This window comes from Megalobrama amblycephala, linkage group LG1 (assembly GCF_018812025.1).
Source record: "Megalobrama amblycephala isolate DHTTF-2021 linkage group LG1, ASM1881202v1, whole genome shotgun sequence".
Lineage (NCBI taxonomy): Eukaryota > Metazoa > Chordata > Actinopteri > Cypriniformes > Xenocyprididae > Megalobrama > Megalobrama amblycephala.
In genome coordinates, this window is record NC_063044.1 from 31,001,905 (window position 1) to 31,027,729 (window position 25,825).

Consider the following 25,825-nt stretch of genomic DNA (forward strand, 5'->3'; position numbering starts at 1 on the left):
TTTTTGCACTTGCAAAAGTTGACCAGTTGGTGGCAGTGTATTGCATGACACATTAGGGTCAACTGCCACTGTATTGACTAAAAAACATGAGGACATCAAGGAGCAATATCATTTTTAAAATATCCAAGTATTGATTTTGTGATTTGAGGAAATTGATTAATCATGTGTGGACATCATGCATCACTGGCTATATTTAGACTACAATTAATAGTACAGTTTATAGAGTTTTTTTCAAGGATCATCACTCTCATGATAAAACTAATATGCACAAAATATTGCTATAAAAAAAATGTAATTGATTTTCTGCCAAAACATTACTGCAGGTGGCATATTTCAAAAAAAAAAAAAAAAAGCAATACTATAAATTGTATTCTAAATATACCCAGCGATGCATGATGTCCATTTGAGTGGACACATGATTAATCACAGTTTCCTCAAATCACAAAATCAATACTTGGATATTTTAACAATTATATTGCTTCTTAGTTGTTGCTTGATGTCCTCATATTTTTTGTACCTGCAAGGGTCTGCTAGAATAGAAGGAATGGACAGACATTCCTCCCCTGCAAGGCACATGTGCTATTCTGTCTGCCATCTTGTTTTAGAGATTTTTATTTTGCACTTGCAAAAGTTGACCAGTGGGTGGCAGTGTATTGCATGACAAATTAGTGTCCAATGTAGTGACTGATGTGCAAATCTGACATTCAGACTCATTTATATAGGAGAAAACAACTATTGAATAGCTTGCCAAGTCATATGTTTCTTCTTCCATAAACATACCAAATATAACATTTTCTTTTGTTAATACATGTAAACCTTTGGATATAACCAGTAATGCATATCCTCCCAAAAGGCACAAGCATAGTTACAGTCATAGAAGAGATGTTCTGTTGTTTCGATCTGATCATCACAAAAAGAGCAGTTGTTAACATCAAGACCAAATCGACATCTTAACAACTCTCTGGAAGGATATATACCATTAATAATTTTAAAGTGACTTCCTTTGCTTTTGATGTAACTGGGTATTTAAGGTATTTTGTTCTTAAGACCTTAACTTCAGTTTTGAGAAATTTTATTTGAAAGTTTATTTGAAGAAAATGTATATAATTCCTTAATGAATGCTTTTCTAATTGTGGTATTAGGTAAATTTATATTAGTGAGAGAAACTCCATTCACCAAAAGCTTAGGAAGAGAAGGGGTTACATTACTTTGAGAAAAATTGAGAGACAACTGAATTATGGATTGTGGAATTGCTTTGATGATAGTATCATATTGTTTCCTGTCAGTTAAATTAAATCTTGAACAAAATATATCAAAAGAAATAATTCCAGTTTTATCTAAAATATGTATCACAGACCATATTCCTTTCTCCCACCAATTTTTGTAAAATAAAGACTTATTTCTAAAAATCACATATCTACAATTCCACAAAGGGATATTATGGGGACTAAAGTTATGCTTGTAGATCAATTTCCAATAAAGTAAAACCTGTTGATGAAACAATGACAATTTAACAGGGAGTCTTTTAAGGTCATAATCGCATCTAAGGAGAAAATTGATTCCTCCTAATTTCAAAAAAATTTGACTGGGGATATGAAACCAAAAGCAATTTTCATTTTTCAAAAAAGATCTTAACCAGTTCGTTTTAATAGTTCCATTAATACATTCAATGTCGATTGCTTTTAAGCCTCCTTCTTCATAATCTTTGGCCAAAGTTCCTTTTCTAATGTAGTGTGTTTTTCCTTTCCAAATAAAATTAAAATTGGCTTGGTTTATAGCTTTTATTACATTTTTAGAAAAGGAAATTGAGTAGGCAGGGTAGATAAGTCTAGAGACGCATTCCATTTTTGTGAGAAAAATTCGGCCAATAATAGAAATATCTCTTTGAGACCACAAATTTAAATAGGATTTGCATTTCTCTAGATTATTCCAAATGTTAAGATTATTAAGTGAGGTGTTATCCTTTGTAATGTGCATCCCTAGGTATTTAACAGTATCTTTTATAGGAATATTGTAAAAAGTTGATAGAGAGGAATTATGAATTGGTAATAATTCACATTTTTTAAGATTTAATTTCAAGCCAGATGCCTAAGAGAAAAGCTCTACAGTTTGAAGAATTTTTGGAACTTGATTAATGTTTTTCAAAAAATGGTCGTGTCATCAGCCAGCTGACTGATGACTAATTGTTTGCCAAAAACTGTTAATTTTTCAAAATCAGAGTTTTTAATAAGAATGGCAAGCATTTCCGCAGCAGCGATAAAAAGCAGAGGAGAGATAGGACAACCTTGTTTAATTCCTTTATCAATTAAAAATCTTGATGTTGTACCCTGTGGTAAGATAACAGAGCTATTAGTGTCTTTATAAATTAACTTAACCATGTTAATGAAATTTTCTCCTAATCCAAATAATTGTAATGTACGAAACATAAAATTGTGTTCGACTGTGTCAAAAGCTTTAAAGAAATCTAAAAATAAAATAAAACCTTCATCTTCAATCAAACAATTATAATCCAGTAAGTCAAGTACAAGACGTATATTATTGTGAATTGAGCGCCCCTTTAAAAAGCCTGATTGTGTCTCTGAAATGATCTGTGAAATACCAGTTTTAAGTCTGTTAGCGTAAATATGAGTTAAGATTTTATAGTCATTATTAAGCAGGGTTATAGGTCTAAGATTGTCAATTATTTTAGGATTTTTCCCAGGTTTGGGGATGAGAGTGATAATTCCTTGCTTCATAGAAGGTGGAAGAATATGAGAGACAGATATTTATTTTAACATATGAAAAATAGGGTCTTTAATGTACTCCCAAAAATGTCTATAAAAGTTACTTGTTAATCCATCTGAACCGGGCGATTTGTCTAATGATAAACATTTCATGCACATTTAACATTTTAGCACCTACTCTTTGCCTCACCTGCTTTATACCTGTTTGCTGTTGCCAACCCATGCCTGTTATTTATCACATCTCTGATTAATAAAAGCCAGCATATGGATCCGCACGCTTTTTATTTGTTCATTCTGCGACAACATGATTCATTGTAATGCTTTTTTTTTCAGTTGGTCAGAAAAAAAGTGGCAGATTTGTTATTTACTTGCTCAGATTACATTTTCTGGTGAACATTTTTATTTTGGTCATACTTCCAAGACACAGAATCTGTGATTAAAAAGTACAGTATCCACTGGTGTGGTGACTGACACCTCAAAACATTTGATTCACCTGCGCTGAAGAGCTGTGCCAATACACAACCCATGTAAAGATGATAATTCCTCAAATAACAGCAATTTCAGGTTTCAAACAGAGATGGCAACAAAGAGGCAAAACTTATTGACTGCAGCTTTAAGTAAAGTTCTGTCAAACTGATAAGATTTTAGGTTATTTTAATGGATCAGGTTTTACAGTACATTGCTGTTTTTTTCTTGATTTTACCATAAACTACTGTATATATTACTGTTTTTTTCTTCTACTGTTGTGTTCTTACCTAGAAAGGTAGTTGAAGAAGATTGCCCATGTGGGAAGGATGGGATGTTTATGTCTGTTGCTGTAACTCCTGCAAACAGAAAGTAAAGTGTTAATTTCAACTCAATCCATGTAGTAGTCTGAATTATATTGAAGATACTTTAAGTTTGCTTGCCGTAAACTTACAGTTTATTACTGTTAAAATACATTTTTGGGTGTGCCTTTTTATCTTAAACCTTTAATCCTTTTAAGCCAACAGGAACATTCCATAGTGTCCACAGAAAGAGTAAAAGTAACATTGACACTGTGTTGCAGTGATTTTGCAAGGCACATTTGTTGTGGCAATAAATAAATAAATAAAATAAAACAAACAAACAGTGATTAATTAGATCACAAAGCTACTATAATAAATTATTATAAATAATAATAATAATAATAATAATAATAAAACACCCAAATTCTGAGGTAAAGAATGTCCAGCTATTTGTTTATTTGCTTTGCTGTGACAAAGTTGCAACACTGAAAATAAGCAAATGTCATGTTAACACTCTGCAGTTGGCAGTTGCACTGGCGATGCCACCTTGCTTTTTCTCTTAACAGTGTGAAAGAGACACAAAATACTCCGTCAATTTTGGACATACAATTAAGAGTTATACATCATTCTAATCTGTGAAATGTCTTCTTTTAGAGTAAAAACAAAATGTTGTCCTTTTTGCAAAATAAAGAAAACTAACATGATACATGGGCTGCAGTCTCTCTCTGAAGTCTATTCTGATTGTCCTCAGAAAATGAACTGTAACTTAGTGAATACTAATCACACAAAAATTAGACATATGTCAAAAGAAATATTGAAATGTCAGGTTTTCATGAATAAGGGAATGAGACGCTACGTCATATGACGTTATGGGAACCCTCTGCGTGATTGCGTCGTGAAGCACTCTTGTATCTAACTAATAATGTGACGAGATGTCAGAGTCGGGTGACGTCAAGGACCAGGAAACTATAAAGCATACCCAGAACAAAGAATGCTAGCTTCTGGATTATGGCTGAAGCAAGACGCTCACAGGTATGCTGGGGGTACGGCAATGTGACGTAGCATCTTGTTCCCTTATTGAGGGAACCAGGGTTACACAAGTAACCCGAGATGTTCCCTTTCATGGGAACTGTCGACGCTACGTCATATGACGTTATGGGAATGCTGTCTCAACTACGCCGTAGAACCAAGTACCTGTCTGTTATCTTGTAGACAGAACTGAGGACCCCGGAGTGGAGCCTACGTCCAGGTTGTAAAACCTAATAAATGTGTGCTGGGATGACCATCCAGCTGAACCACAAATGTCATTAATGGATGTTTCTGACATTAAGGCCTTTGAGGCCGCCATACCCCTAGTAGAGTGGACATGGACAGCTAATAGAGATGGCTGTCCGGCCGCCTCATAAGCAAGTGAGATAGCCTCGACCACCCACTTGCTCATTCTCTGCTTAGATGCTGGGCCTCCTTTCTCAGGAGACCCGTGACACACAAACAATTGATCTCTTTTGCCCCACAGGGCAGCTCTGTGGACATATGCATCTAAAGCCCTCACTGGGCAGAGCAGATTGAGTTTCTCCTGATCCGAAGTTGTAAATGGAGGAAGATAAAAGGCCTGAAGTACGATGGGACCTGGGACGTTGGTGGGGACCTTAGGCATATAGCCTGGTCTAGTGTGCAGGAACACTTTGACCATTCCAGGTGTGAATTCCAAACACAAAGGAGCAACTGAAAGTGCTTGAAGATCTCCTATTCTTTTAAGAGATGAAATAGCCAGTAGAAATATGGTCTTTAAGGTGGAGGAATTTCTCTGAAACTTCCTCTAGTGGTTCGAAGGGAGCCTCCCAGGCCTCAGCCTCAGAGTACCATGGAGGAAGCGTATAAAAAGGGGGTCTTGACCTACCGAGGAATCCCCCAGAGGAGCATGGCCGAAATGGCCGCATACAACTTCCTCGTGGTGGGAGCTCTGGAGTGGAGTATGGTCTCCACAACCTCAGTTGGGAGACCAGCATCTATGAGCCTGGCCTCCTCAGAGGCTCCGTAGTTCTGGGCGTAGATTAATTATGTCGCCCGCTTGAGACAGGAGGTCCTACCTGAGAGGAAGCTCCATCAGGGAGCCATCTAGAAGTGACACTAGGTCTGAGAACAATATTTTGGTTGGCCAGTACAGGGCTATCAATATTAGACTGACCCCTTCCTGGCGTACTTTCTCCAGAACTCCCGGGAGCAGAGCGAATGGGGAAATGCATACAGACGGAGCCTCGGCCATGTCTGTACCATGGCATCCAGACCCAATGGTGCTGGATGAGATAGGGAGAACCACAGTGGACAGTGGGTTGATTCCCCTGAAGCAAATAGGTCGATTTCAGCTCGACCGAAGTTTTCCAAAGTGAGCTCCACCACCTCGGGGTGGAGTCTCCATTCCCCGGGCCTCTGCCCCTGCCTCGACAGGGCGTCTGCTCCCACATTTTGATGCCCTCATGTCTGGGAGGAAGTATTTTACTGCAAGAGATACCGCCATCATTTCCAGATGATTTATGTGCCAGGAACTCTGATGGTCCTCCCAGAGACCCTGAGCTGAGTGACCACTCATGATCGCCCTCCAGCCCGTGAGGGAAGCATCCGTTGTAAGCATTACGCAACAACGAGAAGTCCCCAACACGGGTCCTGGGACAGGAACCAAGGCTTTTTCCACATGACCAGAGCACGAAGGCATTGTCACGTGACTTTGATCATGCGAAAAGGATTTCCCCTCTGAGAAAACCCCTTGGTCCTGAGCCACCACTGTAAGGGTCTCATGTGCAGAAGGCCAAAGGTTATCACGTTGGACGCAGCTGCCATGAGACCCATAAGTCTTTGAAACTGTTTGACAGTGAGTGACTGGCCTAGTTTCACCCCATTCACGGCATTGAGAATGGAACTCACACGAGCAGGAGACAGATGTGCCTGCATCGTGGTGGAGTCCCAAACTACCCCTAAGTAGTTGGTAATTTGAGCCGGAACCAGCACACTTTTCTTGGCATTGAGCCTCCGCACAAGCATCTTCATGTGTGACAGAACAACATCTCGATGTTGAACTGCCAGATGTTCTGTTTGAGCTATAATCAACCAGTCGTCGATATAGTTCAGTACGCGGATGCCCTGGAGTCTCAGTGGAGCCAGAGCTGCATCCACGCACTTTGTAAATATGAGGAACCTGAGGAACTTCCTGTGTTGAGGATGGATGGATACATGAAAGTAAGCATCTTTCAGGTCTATCACAACAAACCAGTCCTCGGACCTGATCTGTGGGATAACCCTCCATCCTCCTTTGGAACAATGAAGCACTGGTTGTAAAACCCTGACAGCTTGCTGGGAGGAGAACCCCTTCTATGGCTCCTTTTTGCAAGATCGTCAGAATATTATTTAGAATACAAAAAAGGATTATAGCTCGTAATAATTTGCAAGGTATTTTAGGGAAAGAGAGAAAGGGAAACTCCCATCTACTCAGATCCCTCAATATATAAATACATACATATATATATATATATATATATATATATATATATATATATATATATATATGAAAAGGAGTAAGGAGGAGGAATGTTCAGGTAGCTAGCTTGAAGCCAGTGGGGCTGTCGTTAAGAACAGGTCCAGTCTAGTCACTCAGGTTCACAGGTATTTATTGCACATCCAAGAGTATTGTATCTATAGGTGCATGTGTCTGCATACAAGCATGAGCATGTGAGCGTGTGAGCGTGTGGTTTATTGTCAGTCACACACACGCAGGAAATCAAAAGGAGTAAAAGTCAGTCCCCTGCATGGAACAGCCACATACAACAGAAATGGGAAGCTGTGGGCACAGGTGCAGCTAATAAAGCCTGAGGGTAGTCCTAATTGGCTTGATTGGTTGGGTGGAGCTTAGGGCTAATAGGGAAATTAGTATGCTAGAGGGGTGTGGCACTTATTTTGAGGCTGCAACAAAACTCCTCAACAGCCACCCCCAAATTTGTACTGCAAATTTGACAACTCAGGGGGTATCAGGTAGGGCCGGGAGAGGGATAAGGTGGGCAACTGGTCTTGTGTATGTCCTGTCCTTGACTTGGACATCAGCAACCCTACAACGGCCATCTGTGCTGGGATGGAGGGAGGTGATTTTACCCACTGACCATTGGGATCGGGAAGTTGAGGATCCAGAATTAGCACAACAGTGTTAGGTTGCAGGTTAGGATTGTCTGTGCGCCATTTCTGTCTGGACTGAAGAGAAGGGAGGTAATTTCTGAGGAAATGGGCCCAAAAATGGTCAGAGAGGATTTGACTATGCCGCCATTGATGGAGACTGTACAGCTCAGAGTCTGGATAGGTTACCAGAGGAAGAGAAGCATCATGCCGCCCCATCAACAGCAAGTTAGGGGTCACAGGGTCAGGATCAGCAATGTCAGATGATACGTAGCCTAAGGGCTTAGAATTTAGAATGCCTTCAATTTCAATCATGACTGTGCGTAGTACCTCCTCACTGACAACTTGAGCACCTAGGGTGGTCTCCAGGGCAATTTTGATGGAACGTATTTCACGCTCCCAGGTTCCACCAAAATGAGGTGCGTGTGGAGGATTGAATTTGAAGGAAATCCTTTGCTTGGCTAGAGCTGCCTGAAGGTCAGGGGTTAGGGAATGATAGGCATCTAGAAGCTCTTTCCTGCCTCCAATGAAGTTGGTACCTCTATCAGAGAGTAGTTCAAATGGTTTACCTCTGTGAGCAATAAAGCGCCTGAGTGCCATTAAGAAGGAATCCGTATTCATGTGACTGAGTAGATCAAGATGCACGCACCTAGTCGTTAGACATTTGAAAATTATTCCCCACCTTTTCTCAGCTCGTCTGCCTATCCTTACTGTGTAGGGCCCGAAGCAATCCATCCCAGTGGAAAAGAACGGAGGTTTGTGAAAGTGAAGGCGAACCAGAGGAAGATCTGTCATTTGGGGAATAATTGGATGGGCATGGAACTGTTGGCACTTAGGACATCTATGCTGATGTTTTCGGACTGCCTCACGGCCCCTAAGGATCCAGTACTGCCTCCTCAACTCAGCAAAAAGCCTTTCTCGACCAGGATGTTGTAGGTGGTCATCATAGCTCTTAATTATAAGTTTTGTGATAGGATGGGCAGGGTCCAAGACAACCGGATGAATGGCATCAGGAAGTAGATCACTACTCCGACGTAACCTTCCACCTACCCGGATGAGCCCTGATGCTGGGTCTAACTCTGGGGCAAGGGAGAGTAAACGGCTTGAAGGTAGAAGAGGCTTTTGGGTTTCAAGGCAGACTAAATCATCCTTGAAGGACTCAATTGGGCTTGTCTTAGAATGGCCATCTTTGCATCATGGTAGTTCTCTGCTGATTGAGGTTTTGCCGCCCCATGAAGGGATGCAGCCATGTAGTCAAGGAGATTTTGGAAGGTAACAAATTGACTGGGGTCAGGGATGGAAGGGCCTGGACTGATGGACACAGAACCACAGAAACTAGGCTTACGCAGCTCTACGGGGTCATCAGATTGCTCTATAGCAGGGCTAGTTGGCCACAGTTCAAAGGACTGAGACAGGAAGGCAGGTACTTGGTTCCACCTGCAGGGCCTGCCAAGATCAGACAGCAGCTTCCCTCTGGTTAGGTCATCCGCTGGGATGTTCTGTGAATCAACATAACGCCACTCCTGGCCTTTAGTGAGCTCCTGATTCTCAGCTATTCTGGTCCCAACAAAGACTTTATAACGGCAAGAGTCAGACGTGAGCCAATAGAGCACAGTGGTAGAGTCAGTCCACAGGATAGTCTTTCTGATGTGGAGGGTGAGCTCTGTCTGGAGGAGACTGAATAGCTGAGCTCCTGTGAGAGCAGCACATAATTCAAGTCGTGGAATTGATAGCCGTTTTTTGGGAGCAACGCGGGACCTCGCCATGAGGAAGGAAACATTCACTTGCTGCTGACCATCTTCCGTGCACATGTAGGAAACTGCACCATAGGATTGCTCCGATGCATCACAGAAGATGTGAAGGTCATAGATGGCTGAGGAGGAGTCCACTGACTGAGGTGTGAGGCACCGAGGAAATGTGATGGTGGAGAGGTTAGGAAGTTCCTTTTCCCATGAAAGCCAGGCTTCTAAAATATCATGGGGGAGATTTGGGTCATCCCATTCTCGTGCCTTTCCCCATAAGTGCTGGACAATGATTTTGGCCCTTGTCGAGTAACGGAGGATGTAGCCGAGGGGATCGTATTGGCTAGCCAGAACTCTGTAAATGTATCGCATAGTTGGAGTGTTAGATTCAAGGGCTTTGTGTCTGTATCTGAGGGTGTCTGTATGGCAGTTCCAGAGGAGGCCTAGAGTAGACTCTGAGGGATCAAGGGAAAGATGTTGTGACAGCCAGTGCTCGGTTTGTTCTGACCTGGCTTCAGGAGGAAGGTCACAGATGACTTGAGGATCATTACTGGGCCATTGTCTGATTTTAAAGCCACCAGAGGAGAGGGTGGTGCGCAGACTGTGAAGGAGGTCTTTGGCTTCCTCTGGGCTGTGAAGACTTTGTAGACAGTTATCCACATAGAAGCAATTGTGTATGGAATGGTCAATACGCTTATCTGCCTGTGCATCTTTGATGATCCTTTGGAGGATGTAAATGGCACAGCAAGGGCTTGAGGTCATGCCAAAGGGGAGAACTTGCCATTCATACACAGTTGGAAGAACTTTGCAGTCCAGGTCACGCCAGAGGAATCTAAGGAGAGGTTTATCCTGGGGTAACAGGCGCACCTGATGAAACATTGATTTGATGTCTCCACTGACTGCAGTCTTGTGCTGCCTAAAACGGAGCAGAACTCCAAGGAGGGAAGGCCCAAGGATTGGTCCAGAAAGCAACTGTGAGTTCAGGCACTGATTTTGATAGGAGAAGGAACAATCAAACACAATGCGGTCTTTACCATTGTGATGCACAATGTGATGGGGTATGTACCAGGACTCAGCGACATCTTCCACTTCAGATGAAGACAACTTCTTGACATACCCAGCATCAATTAGTTTCTGGATCTCTCTGGAATAGGTCTCTGCCTGTTGTGGGTTCCGAAAGAGTCGCTTTTCACAGCTGCGGAGACGGGACATAACTGCCTCCTTGGGGGCCTTCAGAGGGGGCCAGGGGTCTACACGGAGGAGAGGCGCTGCATAGCGTAGGATGCCATTAACAGGTGTTCGGATGGTTTGGGTCTCAAGCTGGTGCATTGCCTCGTGATCCTGTTTGGATCGAACCACAGCTTTCATGCTTCTTTGAAGTAATGCATCTAGCTGCCATAACTTCTGTACATTGTGGTGTATGTCATCAGGCGGGCATTTAAAGGAGATATAGTAAGAACGAGCAGAAGGAGAGCTAGCAAGATCTCTTGCAGGACCTTGCAGTGTCCAGCCGAGCAGAGTCTTGATTGCTACAGGGGCTCCAGGAGGGCCCAATTTCACTGGTTGTGTTGAGGTAATAAGGTGTGTTTGATCAGCCCCTAAGAGGAGTAGGGGTCTTACATTATTAAGCTGTTTGAGAGGAAGCTGATGGAGGTGAGAGTAGCACCGCTGGAGGGATTTAACAGGGTGAGAATGTTCAGACAAGGACAGTTTGTCAGCAGTGAAAGCTTGACTGATGACATAGGATTTATTAGGATGAGCTTTAGGAATAAGGCTGAAGGACGCAGTAGCTCCATTAAGAGTCTGGACATCCTGTCTCACAGTTCTCAGCTTTAGGCTCTCAGGTTTTCCTTCTAGCTGAAGTGTTTGTGCAGCAGGGTGCAGAAGGATTGTTCTTTCGGACCCATCATCCAGTATGGCGTAAGTGTCTAAGGATCTGTCTCCATTGCGCAAGGTCACTTCAACTACTTTCAGTAGTACTTTATTGCAATCACTAGGGTGGTTGAGATATAGATTCTGCACTTGCCTCTGGTTAATGTTACAAAGGATGTGTAGGTGTTTTCCCGTTGCACTGGCTGCAGCGTCCCTTCAGGTCACATTGGTTTGCAAAGTGATCTCGTGCACATCGCCAACAACGTCTCTGTTCCTTGATCCAGTTAGTTCTCTGGTCTTTGGTGAGTTGGAGAAAATCACCACATTTACTGACATGATGTTCAGTAGAGTTACAGTAGGCGCACACTGGACAGCGTTCAGATGAGGCAGGGGGGAGAGGCTGACTAGCCTTAAGTGGGGCAACTTGGGCTTTAATGGAGGTCACAAGAGAGGAGGTTTTGGCACCATGTATGGATGTACCTCTTAATGGTTGAGAAGTTGACGACTTCTGATGGAAAGGCTGACTGATAGGCTGAGGTGTTCTTTCTCTCCTAGGCTGACAGCGAGCTTCTTGTTGTAGCCAGTTGGAAAAATCCAGGAGGTTATAGGAAAGGGGACCTGGTCTACTCAAACTCAAACATCTCTTAAACTGGCAGAACTGCTCATGGGGAAGCTTCTCTAAAAGCCGCTCAACATGTGAACCACAGGTAAGCTCAGAGAGGCCTTCAGGGCCCATGGACTGAAGGAGGCCCACTAATACCTGAAGTCTGAGGGCAAATTGGTCTAAGCCTCTACCATCACCTGTTCGAATAACAGGCATCTCCATTATAGCTCGGAGCTCCTTCAAAGCAAGCCGTCTAGGTTGACCATAACGCTCATCTAGGGCCCGTATAGATTGAGTGTAAGGATCTGGGGCATAAACATAAGCCAGTGCAAGTCTCCTTGCCTGATCTACCTTTAGATGATCCAACAGGATGTGGTATTTGTATTGTTCTGATTCTCTTGGGTCTAACAAGTTGGATAGGGCAATCTTTAGCATCAGGTACTGGCTTTCATCTTCCCTCGTGAGATCAGGGAAAGAAGGACCTTCTACCCTCCTATAGTTTGACTGCTGGGGGCCAACAGGAGGAACTAGCTGGCTTAGAGGGGCAGCAGATATCAGGTGGTGGGGCTGCACATTGTATGCCGGCTGAGCAGGATAAGACATAACACCAGGTAAGGGTTGACTTGACAGGGTATAGGCTGGGTACATGGAGTTATACAAGGCTGGTGCTTGAGATGTGACAGGAAACTGGCCACAGTCAGGAGGATGCATGAGTTGCATGGACTGTGGCACAGGTTGAGTAAGAGGGGCACGGCTTACAGGAGGAGGAGAAGAAAGCTGCTGCTGAGGTGGAATAGTAAGGAGCCTATGGTCATCTGTAGTTTGACGGGCTTGTGATACAACTGGTTGAAGATTAAGGCTATCAGGGCAAGGAGATGCTGAGCGAGATTGCGAGGAGTGAGTGCTACTCCTACTCCCATGCATGCCCTGCTGGATTAATCTGCCTTGATTTCTTATTTCTTCTATCAATTGCTGTAAGAGCACAGACTGGGTATCAGTGGTAGGAGCTATTGGAAGGGCACGCGGGTGTTCAGCCTCAGAGGTTGGCACTCTCTCAGATGGACTGGTTGAGTGGGGATGTGGAATATCCTCCTGAGTGTCTCCCTCCGTGGGTAGTTCCGGCTCTTCTAGCTCTTCCTCGGACTCACCCTCTCTCCGGGGTTGATAATGAGGACCAGTGCCAGACATATGTGCAGGATAAGGAGGTTGTTGTTCTGGCATTTCTGCTGTAGATAGGGACTGCGGATGATATTGCAGGATAAATCATCATAACGTGCAGGGAGCTGGGCTTGGCGGCGTGGGCGCTCATGCGGAGACAATGAGGACAGGGAGTGACTAGACATATCCACTGATCATCAATGAGCTCCGGCTTGAAGGACCATGAAAAGGAGTAAGGAGGAGGAATGTTCAGGTAGCTAGCTTGAAGCCAGTGGGGCTGTCGTTAAGAACAGGTCCAGTCTAGTCACTCAGGTTCACAGGTATTTGTTGCACATCCAAGAGTATTGTATCTATAGGTGCATGTGTCTGCATACAAGCATGAGCATGTGAGCGTGTGAGCGTGTGGTTTATTGTCAGTCACACACACGCAGGAAATCAAAAGGAGTAAAAGTCAGTCCCCTGCACGGAACAGCCACATACAACAGAAATGGGAAGCTGTGGGCACAGGTGCAGCTAATAAAGCCTGAGGGTAGTCCTAATTGGCTTGATTGGTTGGGTGGAGCTTAGGGCTAATAGGGAAATTAGTATGCTAGAGGGGTGTGGCACTTATTTTGAGGCTGCAACAAAACTCCTCAACAATATATATATATATATATATATATATATATATATATATATATATAATTACAGACACATGATCTATGCGCAGCCTCGGCAAATGCGAGACCCGAGCCGTATATTCATTCTTGAAGACTTAATCTACGGCGCTGCCTCGGCAACGCAAGATCCGAGCTATATATTCTTTAATGAAAACTCAATAATCTGAGCTATATTCTTTAATGAAAACTCAATCCACGCGCGGCCTTGGCAAGTGCGAGATCTGAGCCTTGCATTAGACTTTTATTCCCTCGAGAATAAAGCCAACAGGAGTGGAGCTACAAAACTCCTGCTAGTGCATACTTTTCTTCGGGACATTTTTATGAATGAACACTGTCACTGTCAGTTGTGAGCTGACGTGCATGCTCCAGCTCCCAGCAAACAACACATAAATCATGTGTATCCCCACTCGCTTTGTAGTGTAGCACAGGGGGAAATGTGATTCAAACTGCTGTTCACTATTGATTTGTTATAAACGTGTGATTTTGAAACACGATATGTGTGTGACTTGGAGGTGGCGAGTCCTCAGATTGATATCACAATATCCACCTCCTCAGAGCTGGACATGTGAGTACCGGTGCCTCAACCCAGGGGAAGAAACCGCAGAGCGTGCTTCTACCTGGTAGACGGCACTGAACCTGGTAGGTAAGGGCAGAGAAAGGGTGGCGCCCGTCTCTAACCCCTCTGTCAGATCCATTTGTGAACCCCACGAATTGAGCCTCCGCCCTGCCTCAGCAGAAGCGGGACCCGATCCGCGGGGAACACTGGAATACAGTGTCCTGAGACTGAGTTTTTTACAGTGCACACAGACAGCTCCCTCGAGAGCTGCCTGGGCATGCTCAACTCCCATTCAACTGCTGCTCGCCATAATACGTGTCTTTTTTAAATATAAATATAAGGATTGGTCTGGGATACTCTTGTCCTCAGACGAAGAGATCGTGACTTGTTTATATGTAATAAGACAAACAACACCATATAAGACACAGGATAGCACAGAACGCTTGCTGAAGACAACAGAAGCTAGCATTCTTTGTTCTGGGTATGCTTTATAGTTTCCTGGTCCGTGACATCACCCGCCTCTGACGTCTCGTCACATTATTGGTTAGATACAAGAGTGCTTCACGACGCAATCACGCAGAGGGTTCCCATAACGTCATATGACGTAGCGTCAACAGTTTCCACGAAAGGGAACAAATAGGCTTGTTCGAGATACATCCGCGTTGCGCAAACCGATCGGTGTATGACATCAAAGTACCGCGAGAGCGATTCAAAAGCATAAGGAGTAGTCTGGTCTCCAATCGCTCTCGCGGTACTTTGATGTCATTCGCCGATCAGTCTGTGCAGCGCCGATTGCATCTCGAACAAGCCTAATATTCTCTGTTTACGTAATCTGTATGAAAAGTCAGACGTTCACGAGTCAGCTCATTATTCACTAATTCAAACACGTCAACAGAGCACGCATGCTATTCAGACGCAAAAAGGCTATACATGCAACAGAGAGTGAACGCCCATGGTGCATCAGCTCGGGAAAAATGCATCAAGCTTAGTCAGTTAATGGACTTTTCATCGTTTTGAGATGCGGTGAGGAATAATTTTTTAAAAGATTTGCCTCAGAGGATGAGCATGACTGGTTTCACTTTCATTTCGAGGATCAACTAGATCAAGCCGAAGATTGTGAATGGTAAGTTTTATTATTATTATTATTATTATTATTCTTAAAGGTCCTATGACATGCTACATTTTGGATGCTTTTATATAGGCCTAAGTGGTCCCTAGTACTGTATCTGAAGTCTATTTCCCGAAATTCAGCCTTGGTGCAGAATTTCAGCCACTACAAGCCAGTCCCACAATGAGCTTTCCTCAGGACGTGCCGTTTCTGGGTCTGTAGCTTTAAATGCTAATGAGGAGGAGAGAGGCGGGGCAAGGTGGAGGGTGGGTGTGGCCTTAACCAGCTTGCGGCCACGGTACCATGTGCTAATGTTAACAGTGGATGTATCGTAGACACGCAGTCGTTCAAACTTTCAGTTTGACCCAGAATCTGATCCGGATGGAGAAGCACCAGATGAAGAAGTTGCAACTCAGCAGCTACAGCAGGACATCTCCGAATGGTTAGTTTAAAACATTGTGTCTGGATACGGTACTGTAGTTGGTTTATGTATGCTGTTATAGTTATTATCATGTAGCTAATGCTAGCCTACATTGTTGGCTCTTCATGTTGCTCTGATTTACTATTGTATATATATATTATATATATAATTATCAGCTATAGACACTAACCAGCGCAACTAAATTAGTCAGACCTCTGCCATTATCACAAATACCTTTTCGGATAGGTGCCATTGTGGAAAATGTGCTACCATGCCAACATCATTTATCTGTTTACATATTTTATATTTCATAAATCTTAAAAGTTTTTACAATCTTTTGACAATTACATCAAGCTCTGCAATCTGGAAATGTGGATATCGTGTGCGCCATAACAGCAGAACAGTTTCAAACAACAAAGAAATGTACAACACTCGTGTTACAGTGTGTGTACATTAGCGACAGTAACTGGGCTGTATTGGCCTACGTTGAGGAAACAGTGGTCGGTGAAATGTGTGGCGCAGACATACAAAACTATGGGAAGTTGTATCGGCGCATTACCAGAGAATATAAAATTAACCCATTGTTTCTTCATAGGCTTGGAAGAAGTAACTAAAAAATACTAACTGCCATGCTTTACTCGTTTACAAGGCATGATGAAAAAAAAAACATTGTGCTCGCCTCACACTGTAGTAGCTCATTTTCTCATGGGCGGGCAAAGCAGAGAAAAGGGAGGTAACCTTTCCCCTTATGACGACATATGGGGGAAGATTCCAGATTGGGTGGTCTGTGCTCTCAAATGCAAAGCAAAACACCCAGTGCTCGGTTTACACCCATCGCCTTTTCTAGCCACTGGGGGACCATATGCAGGCTAGGGGAACTCATATTAATGTTAAAAAACCTCATAAAGTGAAATTTTCATGCCATGGGACTTTTAAGTTATTTATTCTAATCGCAATATACTGTCTTTGAATATTAAACTGCAAAAAAGACTGTTTAAATATGAATCCTGCAAGTAAAATATCCAAAAACCACTAGGCCAGTGTTATATATTTTGTTCACTTGAGTACTTACAATATCCCAAATGTTTACAACTATTTGTAAATCGTGAGAAAATTGCAATTTTAACCAAGGCTCCGGGACATGTGAGAAGTCGCCTGTCAATTGCGTCATACCCGCGTTATCCTCGGTTTCTGGTTTTATTTTATTTTATTTTTATTTTTATAAGACGCTTTAATATTTACATGTTTTAATAAGCAAGGGAACAACTGTTTTGATATATTTATAAACAGAAAACTAATTATTGTTATATAGCTCAACACATTTAGTCTGATTGTTTAAATCTAATTTTCTTGATTTTTTTGCGAGTACTATGCTTTACCATGCACGGAGAGAAAAAAAAATATTTTGTGAAGTAGCTAACATAGCATAATCAGATGCAGATTTATTTTTAGTAACAGTAATACAGTATTTTCTCCATCATACAATATGTTTTAAAATTAATTGCATGCTATTTATCAACACAAGCCATCCAGCATTTAATATGATATTCTAAAATCGATCTATCTAACAAGTGTCTCACAGCAGTCACCGAGCGAACGCACAGAGTAACATTATGACATAATTTTCAACACACTCAAATGTAGGGATGGCTGACGCGAAACTGACATATCGATGCAGTGTCGAGATCCCGAATCAGCCTTACAACTTAACGTCCAAATCACAACTCCCAATCATATTAAAAACAGCTTCACTCTGAATATGTAAATGTAACATATCACAAACTTAGCCACTGTATTACATAGAAATGTTTTATAGACCTGAAGACACCATTTTGGTTTTCCTAATTGTTGTAGTTTTATATTCAGTTCGATCTGTCTTTGCATGCTGAGCATAAAATTTTCCAAACTTGTTTGTTTAGAAATAATGAACCAGTAGTCTAGTCTTAATAGCTGTGCAAAATTTCAAGCTATATATATTGTTTTTTTATTTATTTATTTTTGTGAAAGTAGTTTTAATCTTTTATCTCCTTTTAAAAGGCAGACAGAGGGAATTGGATGAGGCTTTTGTAAACATGGTGGTAAAGGATTTGCAGACCTTCACCATTGTGGAGGATGAGGGTTTCATGGCCTTTGACCACTTGGTGTCATTTTTGTATTACAAGTGTTGTGTTCTTACCTTGAAAGGGAGTTGAAGAAGATGTCCCATGTGTGGTGTTTGTGTCTGTTGGTGTAACTGCTGCAAATAAAGAAAATAATAAGACCATTCAGCTCCATATTTTATTCATGTTGCAGTGCATGCTGGGAGTTTTGTAGTACGATGAAATCCATGATGATTATGGCATCATCACAACATTGCCAAAACACACAATCCATTTTTTCTTGGCCTTGTCTTGCCATTACAAATATGATTTATTTAAACAATTTCAATAAAGTTTCAATAAAACATCAAAGCCCAAGCTTTACTCACCCTCATGCCATCCTAGGTGTATATCACTTTCTGATGGACATTATCAAAGAAATATTAATAAATATCCTGACGCATCCAAGCTTTATAATGGCAGTGAACGGGACCCATGAGTATAAGCTGAAGAAAAAGCTTCCATCCATCATAACAGTGTACTCCACACAGCTCCGGGGGGTTAATAAAGGCCTTCTGATGCGAAGTGATGTGTTTGTATAAAAAAAAATATATCCATATTTAGGAAGTCAAATATCAAGCTTCCACCAGATCGCCTTCCGTATTCAAATGATAGAAAAAAGGACTGGGTTAGTTCTGTAAATTAAATAGGGAAGGTGTAGGACATTCAGCGTAAGCTTTTTGAAGAATACGGAAGACACTCTGATGGAAGCACTTGCAAGGTGAGCATTTGTGTTTATGAAGCGTGTACATTTTTATTTTTAGAAAATAACTGATCGTTTAGCTAGATAAGACCCTTATTCCTCGTCTGGTATCGTTTAAAGCCCTTTGAAGCTGCACTGAAACTGTAATTTTGACCTTCAACCATTTGGGGTCTGTTGAAATCCACTATAAGGAGAATAATCCTGGAATGAAATCCTTTTTATCAAAAACCTTAATTTCTTTTCGACTGAAGAAAGAAAGACATAAACATCTTGGATGACATGGGGGTGAGTAAATTATCAGGTCATTTGAAAGTGAACCAGTCCTTTAAGGCTGTGGCTGGAAGTCAGTTGTAATTATTGTGTTTCTTCATGTCTCTTCTCTTTTTTTCTGTTCTTGTTGTTTCTCTTTCCTTCAATGATTCTGCTTGTTAACAGCAGGTGTTCATCTGTCTGAATTCATTCACTTATTTTCATTCAGTATGTTGTGATGGAATTTTTTAATTAATCATAACTAACATTTATTTTTCCTTGCAGGAATAACATTTATATGCTTTTGAAACCTAAACCTAAATTAAAAAAAACTTGGGCCTAAGTCAGTGTGTTTCTGAATCATGTCCAAAAATAAGAAAAGTGGAAGTCAAGCCCTATGATATTGAGTAACCACAAACTAATAAACACACGATTTGGGCAGATCTTGCTTTATCTAGTAATATGGGGGTTTGACATATGAAGAACCAATCATATTGTTGAATGCTTCGCCATGCTCCTATCCAATATAAACTGTTGTATTCTTCTTGCTGGTGGAATTCTCTTTGGTTGATACGAGGTCCTCCGACCGTGAATAAAGCATATTCTAAGGCATAGATTGGAGTCTATCTGGTTATTGCTGCGCAGCAAGTTAGGGAACACTAAAGATCTTATTCCCAAGTGATAGTGTTCAAAAGGGCCAAGACGTTGAACAACATGAAGCAGCAGTTGTCAACTAGGAGATGCAGTGCTAGACTATAAATATTATTGGGTGTCGATTAGGAGATGCCCCCGGGTGATCAGGTATATTATCGAGTGTCGCTAGTCGATTAGGAGACGCCCCAGGTAAACTTAAGTCAGGTGCGTATGGGAAAAGCTACCACACTGTCAAATGGACTATATTAGTAAACTAAATTAGGGAGCAGAGGTGGGGGACTCAAGACTCGAGTCGCAAATTTAAGGACTTGAAACTTGCTGGACTAAAAGAAATTGACTTGACTTTGTTTTGAGATCCAATGACTTAAGACTTGACTTGAACTGTATAACTCATGAATGATAACAACTAAAGTAATTAAATTATTTTCTTATATAAATCATTGCAACATTCACTGATAAAAAGAATGTAAGCTACGGAACCACCAACACCAGTGATCAGATCCATGTTGTTTCTTGGTAGACCCTTACGATCAAGGCTGGACTTCCTGAAACCCAATTTGAGCAGAACCATACATGACAGACAGTTGAAACCATCACAAGGAGGAGGGAAAACGAGAAAGTCAGAAGTAGGAGAGAGTGTGCTTGCTAGAAACTACAGAAGAGATCACAAATGGATACATGCAAAGGTCAAAGAAAGAACAGGACCGCTCTCAAATACAATTGAGATTGCACCAGATACCACCTGGAGACGACACATTGATTAGCTGAGGAGAATTTTCCTCTGGAAAGTGGTCACGTGAGTGTTCCATTCACCACTACTGATACTGTTACCAGTGGAAGTGTTAATTAGAGCCATAACCAGGTCAGAGAGTTGTGAATGTGTCCACGGAAGACTGAAACTGAATGGGGTAGTTTGCATCACAAAACAATAGAGACAGTACCCTGAATAGATAATTGGCAGATGGCAATAAACATCAGTTAGCATTTTAGGGTCTTCTCAAATTAAAATCACATGGCATGGTTTTGAATAACATTTAATAAAACTCAGAGTTTTAGACTTGTCGTCTTCAGATTTGAAATATAACGTGGTCAGGCATGTGGCTTTAGCTGCAGTGCATTTCTAGATTGTTACAAGGCCAACTTCACTTTTATGTCTATAAAGATATTTAAAAAAAAAAAAAATTCTTTAGATAGAGAAATAACTTTACAAAAATTTGAAGCAATTTATTTAAAAAAATCATTATGACAATAATTAATTAAAACTTTACAATAAACTGCAAAGTGTCTGATTTCAAATGAAACTATGCATATGCTTTTAGTGCAAAGGGTTCATGATCATGAACTGTATCTGTTTTAGTTTGGGTGTCATTTTTTGGGAGTTTTTCAAAAGGGGGTGTGCTGGCTAACAGGTTAATGTGTTTTTTTTTTATGCTGTATTATATAATTACACTGGGTCACAAACTAAGGAAAGTTCATAATCTGCAGTAAATAAACACATCTTTCTTGACTCTCTAAACTAGTGTAATGGTATTATAATAATAATAATAATAATAATTAAATAGCATTTTTCTGGGTACTCAAAGCGCTTTACAGGGAAAGGGAGATCTCCTCAACTACCACCAATTGGTGGTTAAAAAGCCTAAAGTTTTTGACGGTGTCAGGAAGGAGCAGCTTGATTTTTATGTGCCCCATCCTAGATTTTTTTTGTGAAGATGGTCGTCCTCAAATTCAGCTTTTTTTTAGGCTGCTGAGCATGGCAAGCTTGTCACCAATCTTTACGTGGGGACACCACTGAGTTACGAGAATGCCTCCTCATCAATGGTCTTGCATGTACTCAGATCTTTTAGCAGTTCAGCATGGTATGCCTGTAACACCGCCATGGTGTGCAGCGCAGCACCATTCTGACCCGCTGATTGAAATGCTGTCCCCATCAGCATGGATGTTGTTCTGCGTGTCTTGGTGGGGAGCATAGTTCTTTTTAATGAAAATGAGATCTTTAACCTGAGGCATCATGGTATAACCATGTGCCTTGCACCCGTGATAGTAGAATAAGTCAATGTCAAGGGCACAAAGACATGTGATGTACAGGTGCTGGTCATATAATTAGGATATCATCAAAAAGTTGATTTATTTCACTAATTCCATTCAAACTTGTATATTATATTAATTCATTCATTACACACAGACTGATATATTTCAAATATTTATTTCTTTTAATTTTGTTGATTATAACTGACAACTAAGGAAAATCCCAAATTCAGTATCTCAGAAAATTAGAATATTGTGAAAAGGTTCAATATTGAAGACACCTGGTGCCACACTCTAATCAGCTAAATAACTCAAAACACCTGCAAAGGCCTTTAAATGGTCTCTCAGTCTAGTTCTGTAGGCTACACAATCATGGGGAAGAGTGCTAACTTGACAGTTGTCCAAAAGATTGCACAAGGAGGGCAAGACACAAAAGGTAATTGCAAAAGAGGCTGGCTGTTCACAGAGCTCTGTGTCCAAGCACATTAATAGAAAGGCGAAGGGAAAGAAAAGATGTGGTAGAAAAAAGTGTACAAGCAATAGGGATAACCGCACCCTGGAGAGGATTATGAAACAAAAACCATTCAAAAATGTGGGGGAGATTCACAAAGAGTGGACTGCAGCTGGAGTCAGTGCTTCAAGAACCACTACGCACAGACGTATGCAAGGCATGGGTTTCAGCTGTCGCATTCCTTGTGTCAAGCCACTCTTGAACAACAGACAGCGTCAGAAGCATCTAAAGACAAAAAGGACTGGACTGCTGCCGAGTGGTCCAAAGTTATGTTCTCTGATAAAAGTAAATTTTGCATTTCCTTTGGAAATCAGGGTCCCAGAGTCTGGAGGAAGAGAGGAGAGGCACACAATCCACGTTGCTTGAGGTTCAGTGTAAAGTTTCCACAGTCAGTGATGGTTTGGGGTGCCATGTCATCTGCTGGTGTTGGTCCACTGTGTTTTCTGAGGTCCAAGGTCTACGCAGCCGTATACCAGGAAGTTTTAGAGCACTTCATGCTTCCTGCTGCTGACCAACTTTATGGAGATGCAGATTTCATTTTCCAACAGGACTTGGCACCTGCACACAGTGCCAAAGCTACCAGTACCTGGTTTAAAGACCATGGTATCCCTGTTCTTAATTGGCCAGCAAACTCGCCTGACCTTAACCCCATAGAAAATCTATGGGGTATTGTGAAGAGGAAGATGCGATATGCCAGACCCAACAATGCAGAAGAGCTGAAGGCCCACTATCAGAGCAACCTGGGCTCTCATAACACCTGAGCAGTGCCACAGACTGATCGACTCCATTCCACGCCGCATTGCTGCAGTAATTCAGGCAAAAGGAGCCCCAACTATGTATTGAGTGCTGTACATGCTCATACTTTTCATGTTCATACTTTTCAGTTGGCCAAGATTTCTAAAAATCCTTTCTTTGTATTGGTCTTAAGTAATATTCTTATTTTCTGAGATACTGAATTTGGGATTTTCCTTAGTTAGTTATAATCATCAAAATTAAAAGAAATAAACATTTGAAATATATCAGTCTGTGTGTAATAAATGAATATAATATACAAGTTTCACTTTTTAAATGGAATTAGTGCAATAAATCAACTTTTTGATGATATTCTAATTATATGACCAGTACCTGTATATGGTTTCCTCCATGAATGAGTTAACTCTTCATGGAGGTCTTTGAAGAAGGGGAGGTCACTCAAGACCCGGCCCGACATTCTCTTTTACTTTTTCTCTTTTCACTCTCAGAAAATTTTGCACACTAACACCTGGAAATCTAACACCTAACAAAGTGGACATTTTGACAGTTGAACCAAAATCACATTGTAACATTGATGTATGTCATTAGTAGGGGTGTAATGATTCACTTGTTTTCTCGATGAATCGATTACAAATCCTGACAATGCATATGCATCGATCTTGAAACATGTTCATTTTTATAGGCCATTGAAATAAAGTTATGTAGCATCATTAAGAACTAACATGAACTAACATTAACAATGGACAAAAGGTTGTTTTTTGCCCTTACTCTCTGACCTCCTGAAGGTCGCTGAGTAATTCGCACCCTGACTAAGACACCTTGGGGGAAGCATTTCAATAACCCTATGAATACATATAAAAATGCAGAATCGAATCAAACTGCATCAAATTTTAATGTGAATCATCTCAAATCGAATTGTTCTGAATTTGTAAAAATCGTTCTTGAATCGAATCGAACACCTATGAATCATGAATCAAATTCACCCAAAGATTCACAGCCCTAGTCATTACCATTGAATTTTTGATAAAAGACCAACATTATTTCAGCATTAATTGTGGGTGCAACAGTGATGCTCATTCAATGCAATCAACATTGGTGCATTAACATTGTTTCAGTGGTTGCTAATACATTTTTAATATTTCAAATGGACAAAATAGCATTGGTTATATTAATATCAGACATGAATGAACAATATCTATAAATTAATATTATCTAGATCAGTGTTTTCCAACCCTGCTCCTAGAGGCACACCAGCACAACACATTTTTGAACTCTTCCTAATCCTGTTTCAACTCATTAGTTGATATTTCAAAACCAGAAATATATGGGTCAGATAAGAGACACAAATTAAACCTTATAGTAAAGTGTAATCATTAAACAATATTTACTTACCCAATGAGACAAAAAAAAATATCAGCCAGTGTAGGTGCATGTTCAGTAGTGAAAAAAATCCCAAGTGTCTGAGATCTGTCTGCTGCAGGATAAGGATTCACTCTTGAACAGATGTCAGTCATTTGGTCATATTTATACACTCTGAGTGAACAACACACTCTCACTCCCCACCAGTGGCAGAGCCAGGATGTTTTCATTTTTGCTTTTTGCCTCTCGTGCCATTTACATTTTCTTTAAGACTTTTGGTTTCACGTTTTTCACTTTGATGGTCCCTTTAACACATTCTGTTGACTATAAGTAACACTGCACCTATATGTCTACTAAATGTTAGTAGAGTAGTAGACTGGTAGGATTAGGATTAGAATAAGTTGACATGTAGTTGCAAAGTTTCTTATAGTCAACAGAATATTCAAAAAGGACCATCAAATTAAATGTTAACAGCCTTTTTTTGCATTCATCAGTTTTCTTGAACATTCAACCTTTTTCTGTCATTCTGTTTTGTACATTAGTTTTTTTTTCACCTGATTTTTTTTTTAGATAATGAAGTATGTAAATACAGCCACCATGAAAAACATAAATATAAAAGCAGAAGAAAGTAATAATAATAATGTAAATCAAATGAGAAGAGAACAAATGGGCATTTCGCTAATCCTCAGAAGTTCGTCCACCATATCAATATCATATAACCACGGTTTAAATTGCTCTGTAAACATCACGCTTACTGTTTAGTGACCATAACTATAAGATCAAGTATCCCAGCAAACATGTCCATGTGGGCCCCATGCCAGTTTTTGATGTGCTGTCACTTGAGCCCTGCTTGGGCAATCCAAATGGGGCCAAGAGATATTCGTCCATCATCTCCACATATGCCCTATGTATGTTAGCCCACAGGAGCACATGATGGATCCATAGCAGGCTCTAAGAGGGGCCCATTTACATGTTCATTATATAGGCTCACATTGGTCACAAATGGGTGTTAATAATGGGGCAGAGGTTGGCTACACACAAAAAACTTATGGGGCCCACATGGGTGATCACACTAGAAAAAAATTGTTAAAAACTGACTGCCCTAGCAAACTGCCATTTAAGTTTATAAACTAATATTGATAATGTGATAATAATGTCATCATATTATTACTGGAAACTTATTTAAGTCCACTAAAAAAGTATTTATTAATGTGCACCGTGTGAAGGTTAGTGAGGCCACAGTCTAAAAAGTCTTTGGCAAATGACGAATTTGTTCAGGACCTGTCTGAGTTTGTGACAGACTGCATCATTCTTTAGGGCATCTGCATCTTTCAGAATTTTTTGGATTTGAGACTCAAACCCTATGAATGGCTCCTCCGTTGTGGTGTCAGGTTGGCTGTCAGAGGTGCAACGCTTTCCTGAGTTTCGCAGGCAGGTTGGTTAGAGAATGTGTATACTGAAGGTGTTGGTCCTCCATCAGCTCTGTTCTGCACACCTGTTCTGTGGGTACCGGCATGATGGAAGTGATGGAGATGATCTTGAAGGGTGCTGTGAACATTGTGTTGTCTGAGCTCCCTTCTGGTATCATTGCAGCTGGTACTGAGCAATAACTGGTAACCCGAATTCAAAATCATGGAAGTCGTGGTTCAATATCCATCCCAG

General features: G+C 41.1%; 1 protein-coding gene across 1 annotated transcript in view; it reads right to left on the reverse strand.

Annotated features, from left to right (window-relative positions):
* LOC125264739 (neuronal acetylcholine receptor subunit beta-3-like) overlaps nt 1-17,982 on the reverse strand; it is a 20,612-nt gene extending 2,630 nt beyond the window's left edge. Inside the window, exons 1-2 of the mRNA XM_048184420.1 lie at nt 17,945-17,982; nt 3,479-3,547 (exon numbers count right to left, since the gene is read on the reverse strand). The gene's annotated coding sequence lies outside the window, so the exon portion shown is untranslated. The remainder of the gene's footprint in view (nt 1-3,478; nt 3,548-17,944) is intronic.
* Nucleotides 17,983-25,825: the final 7,843 nt, after the last annotated feature.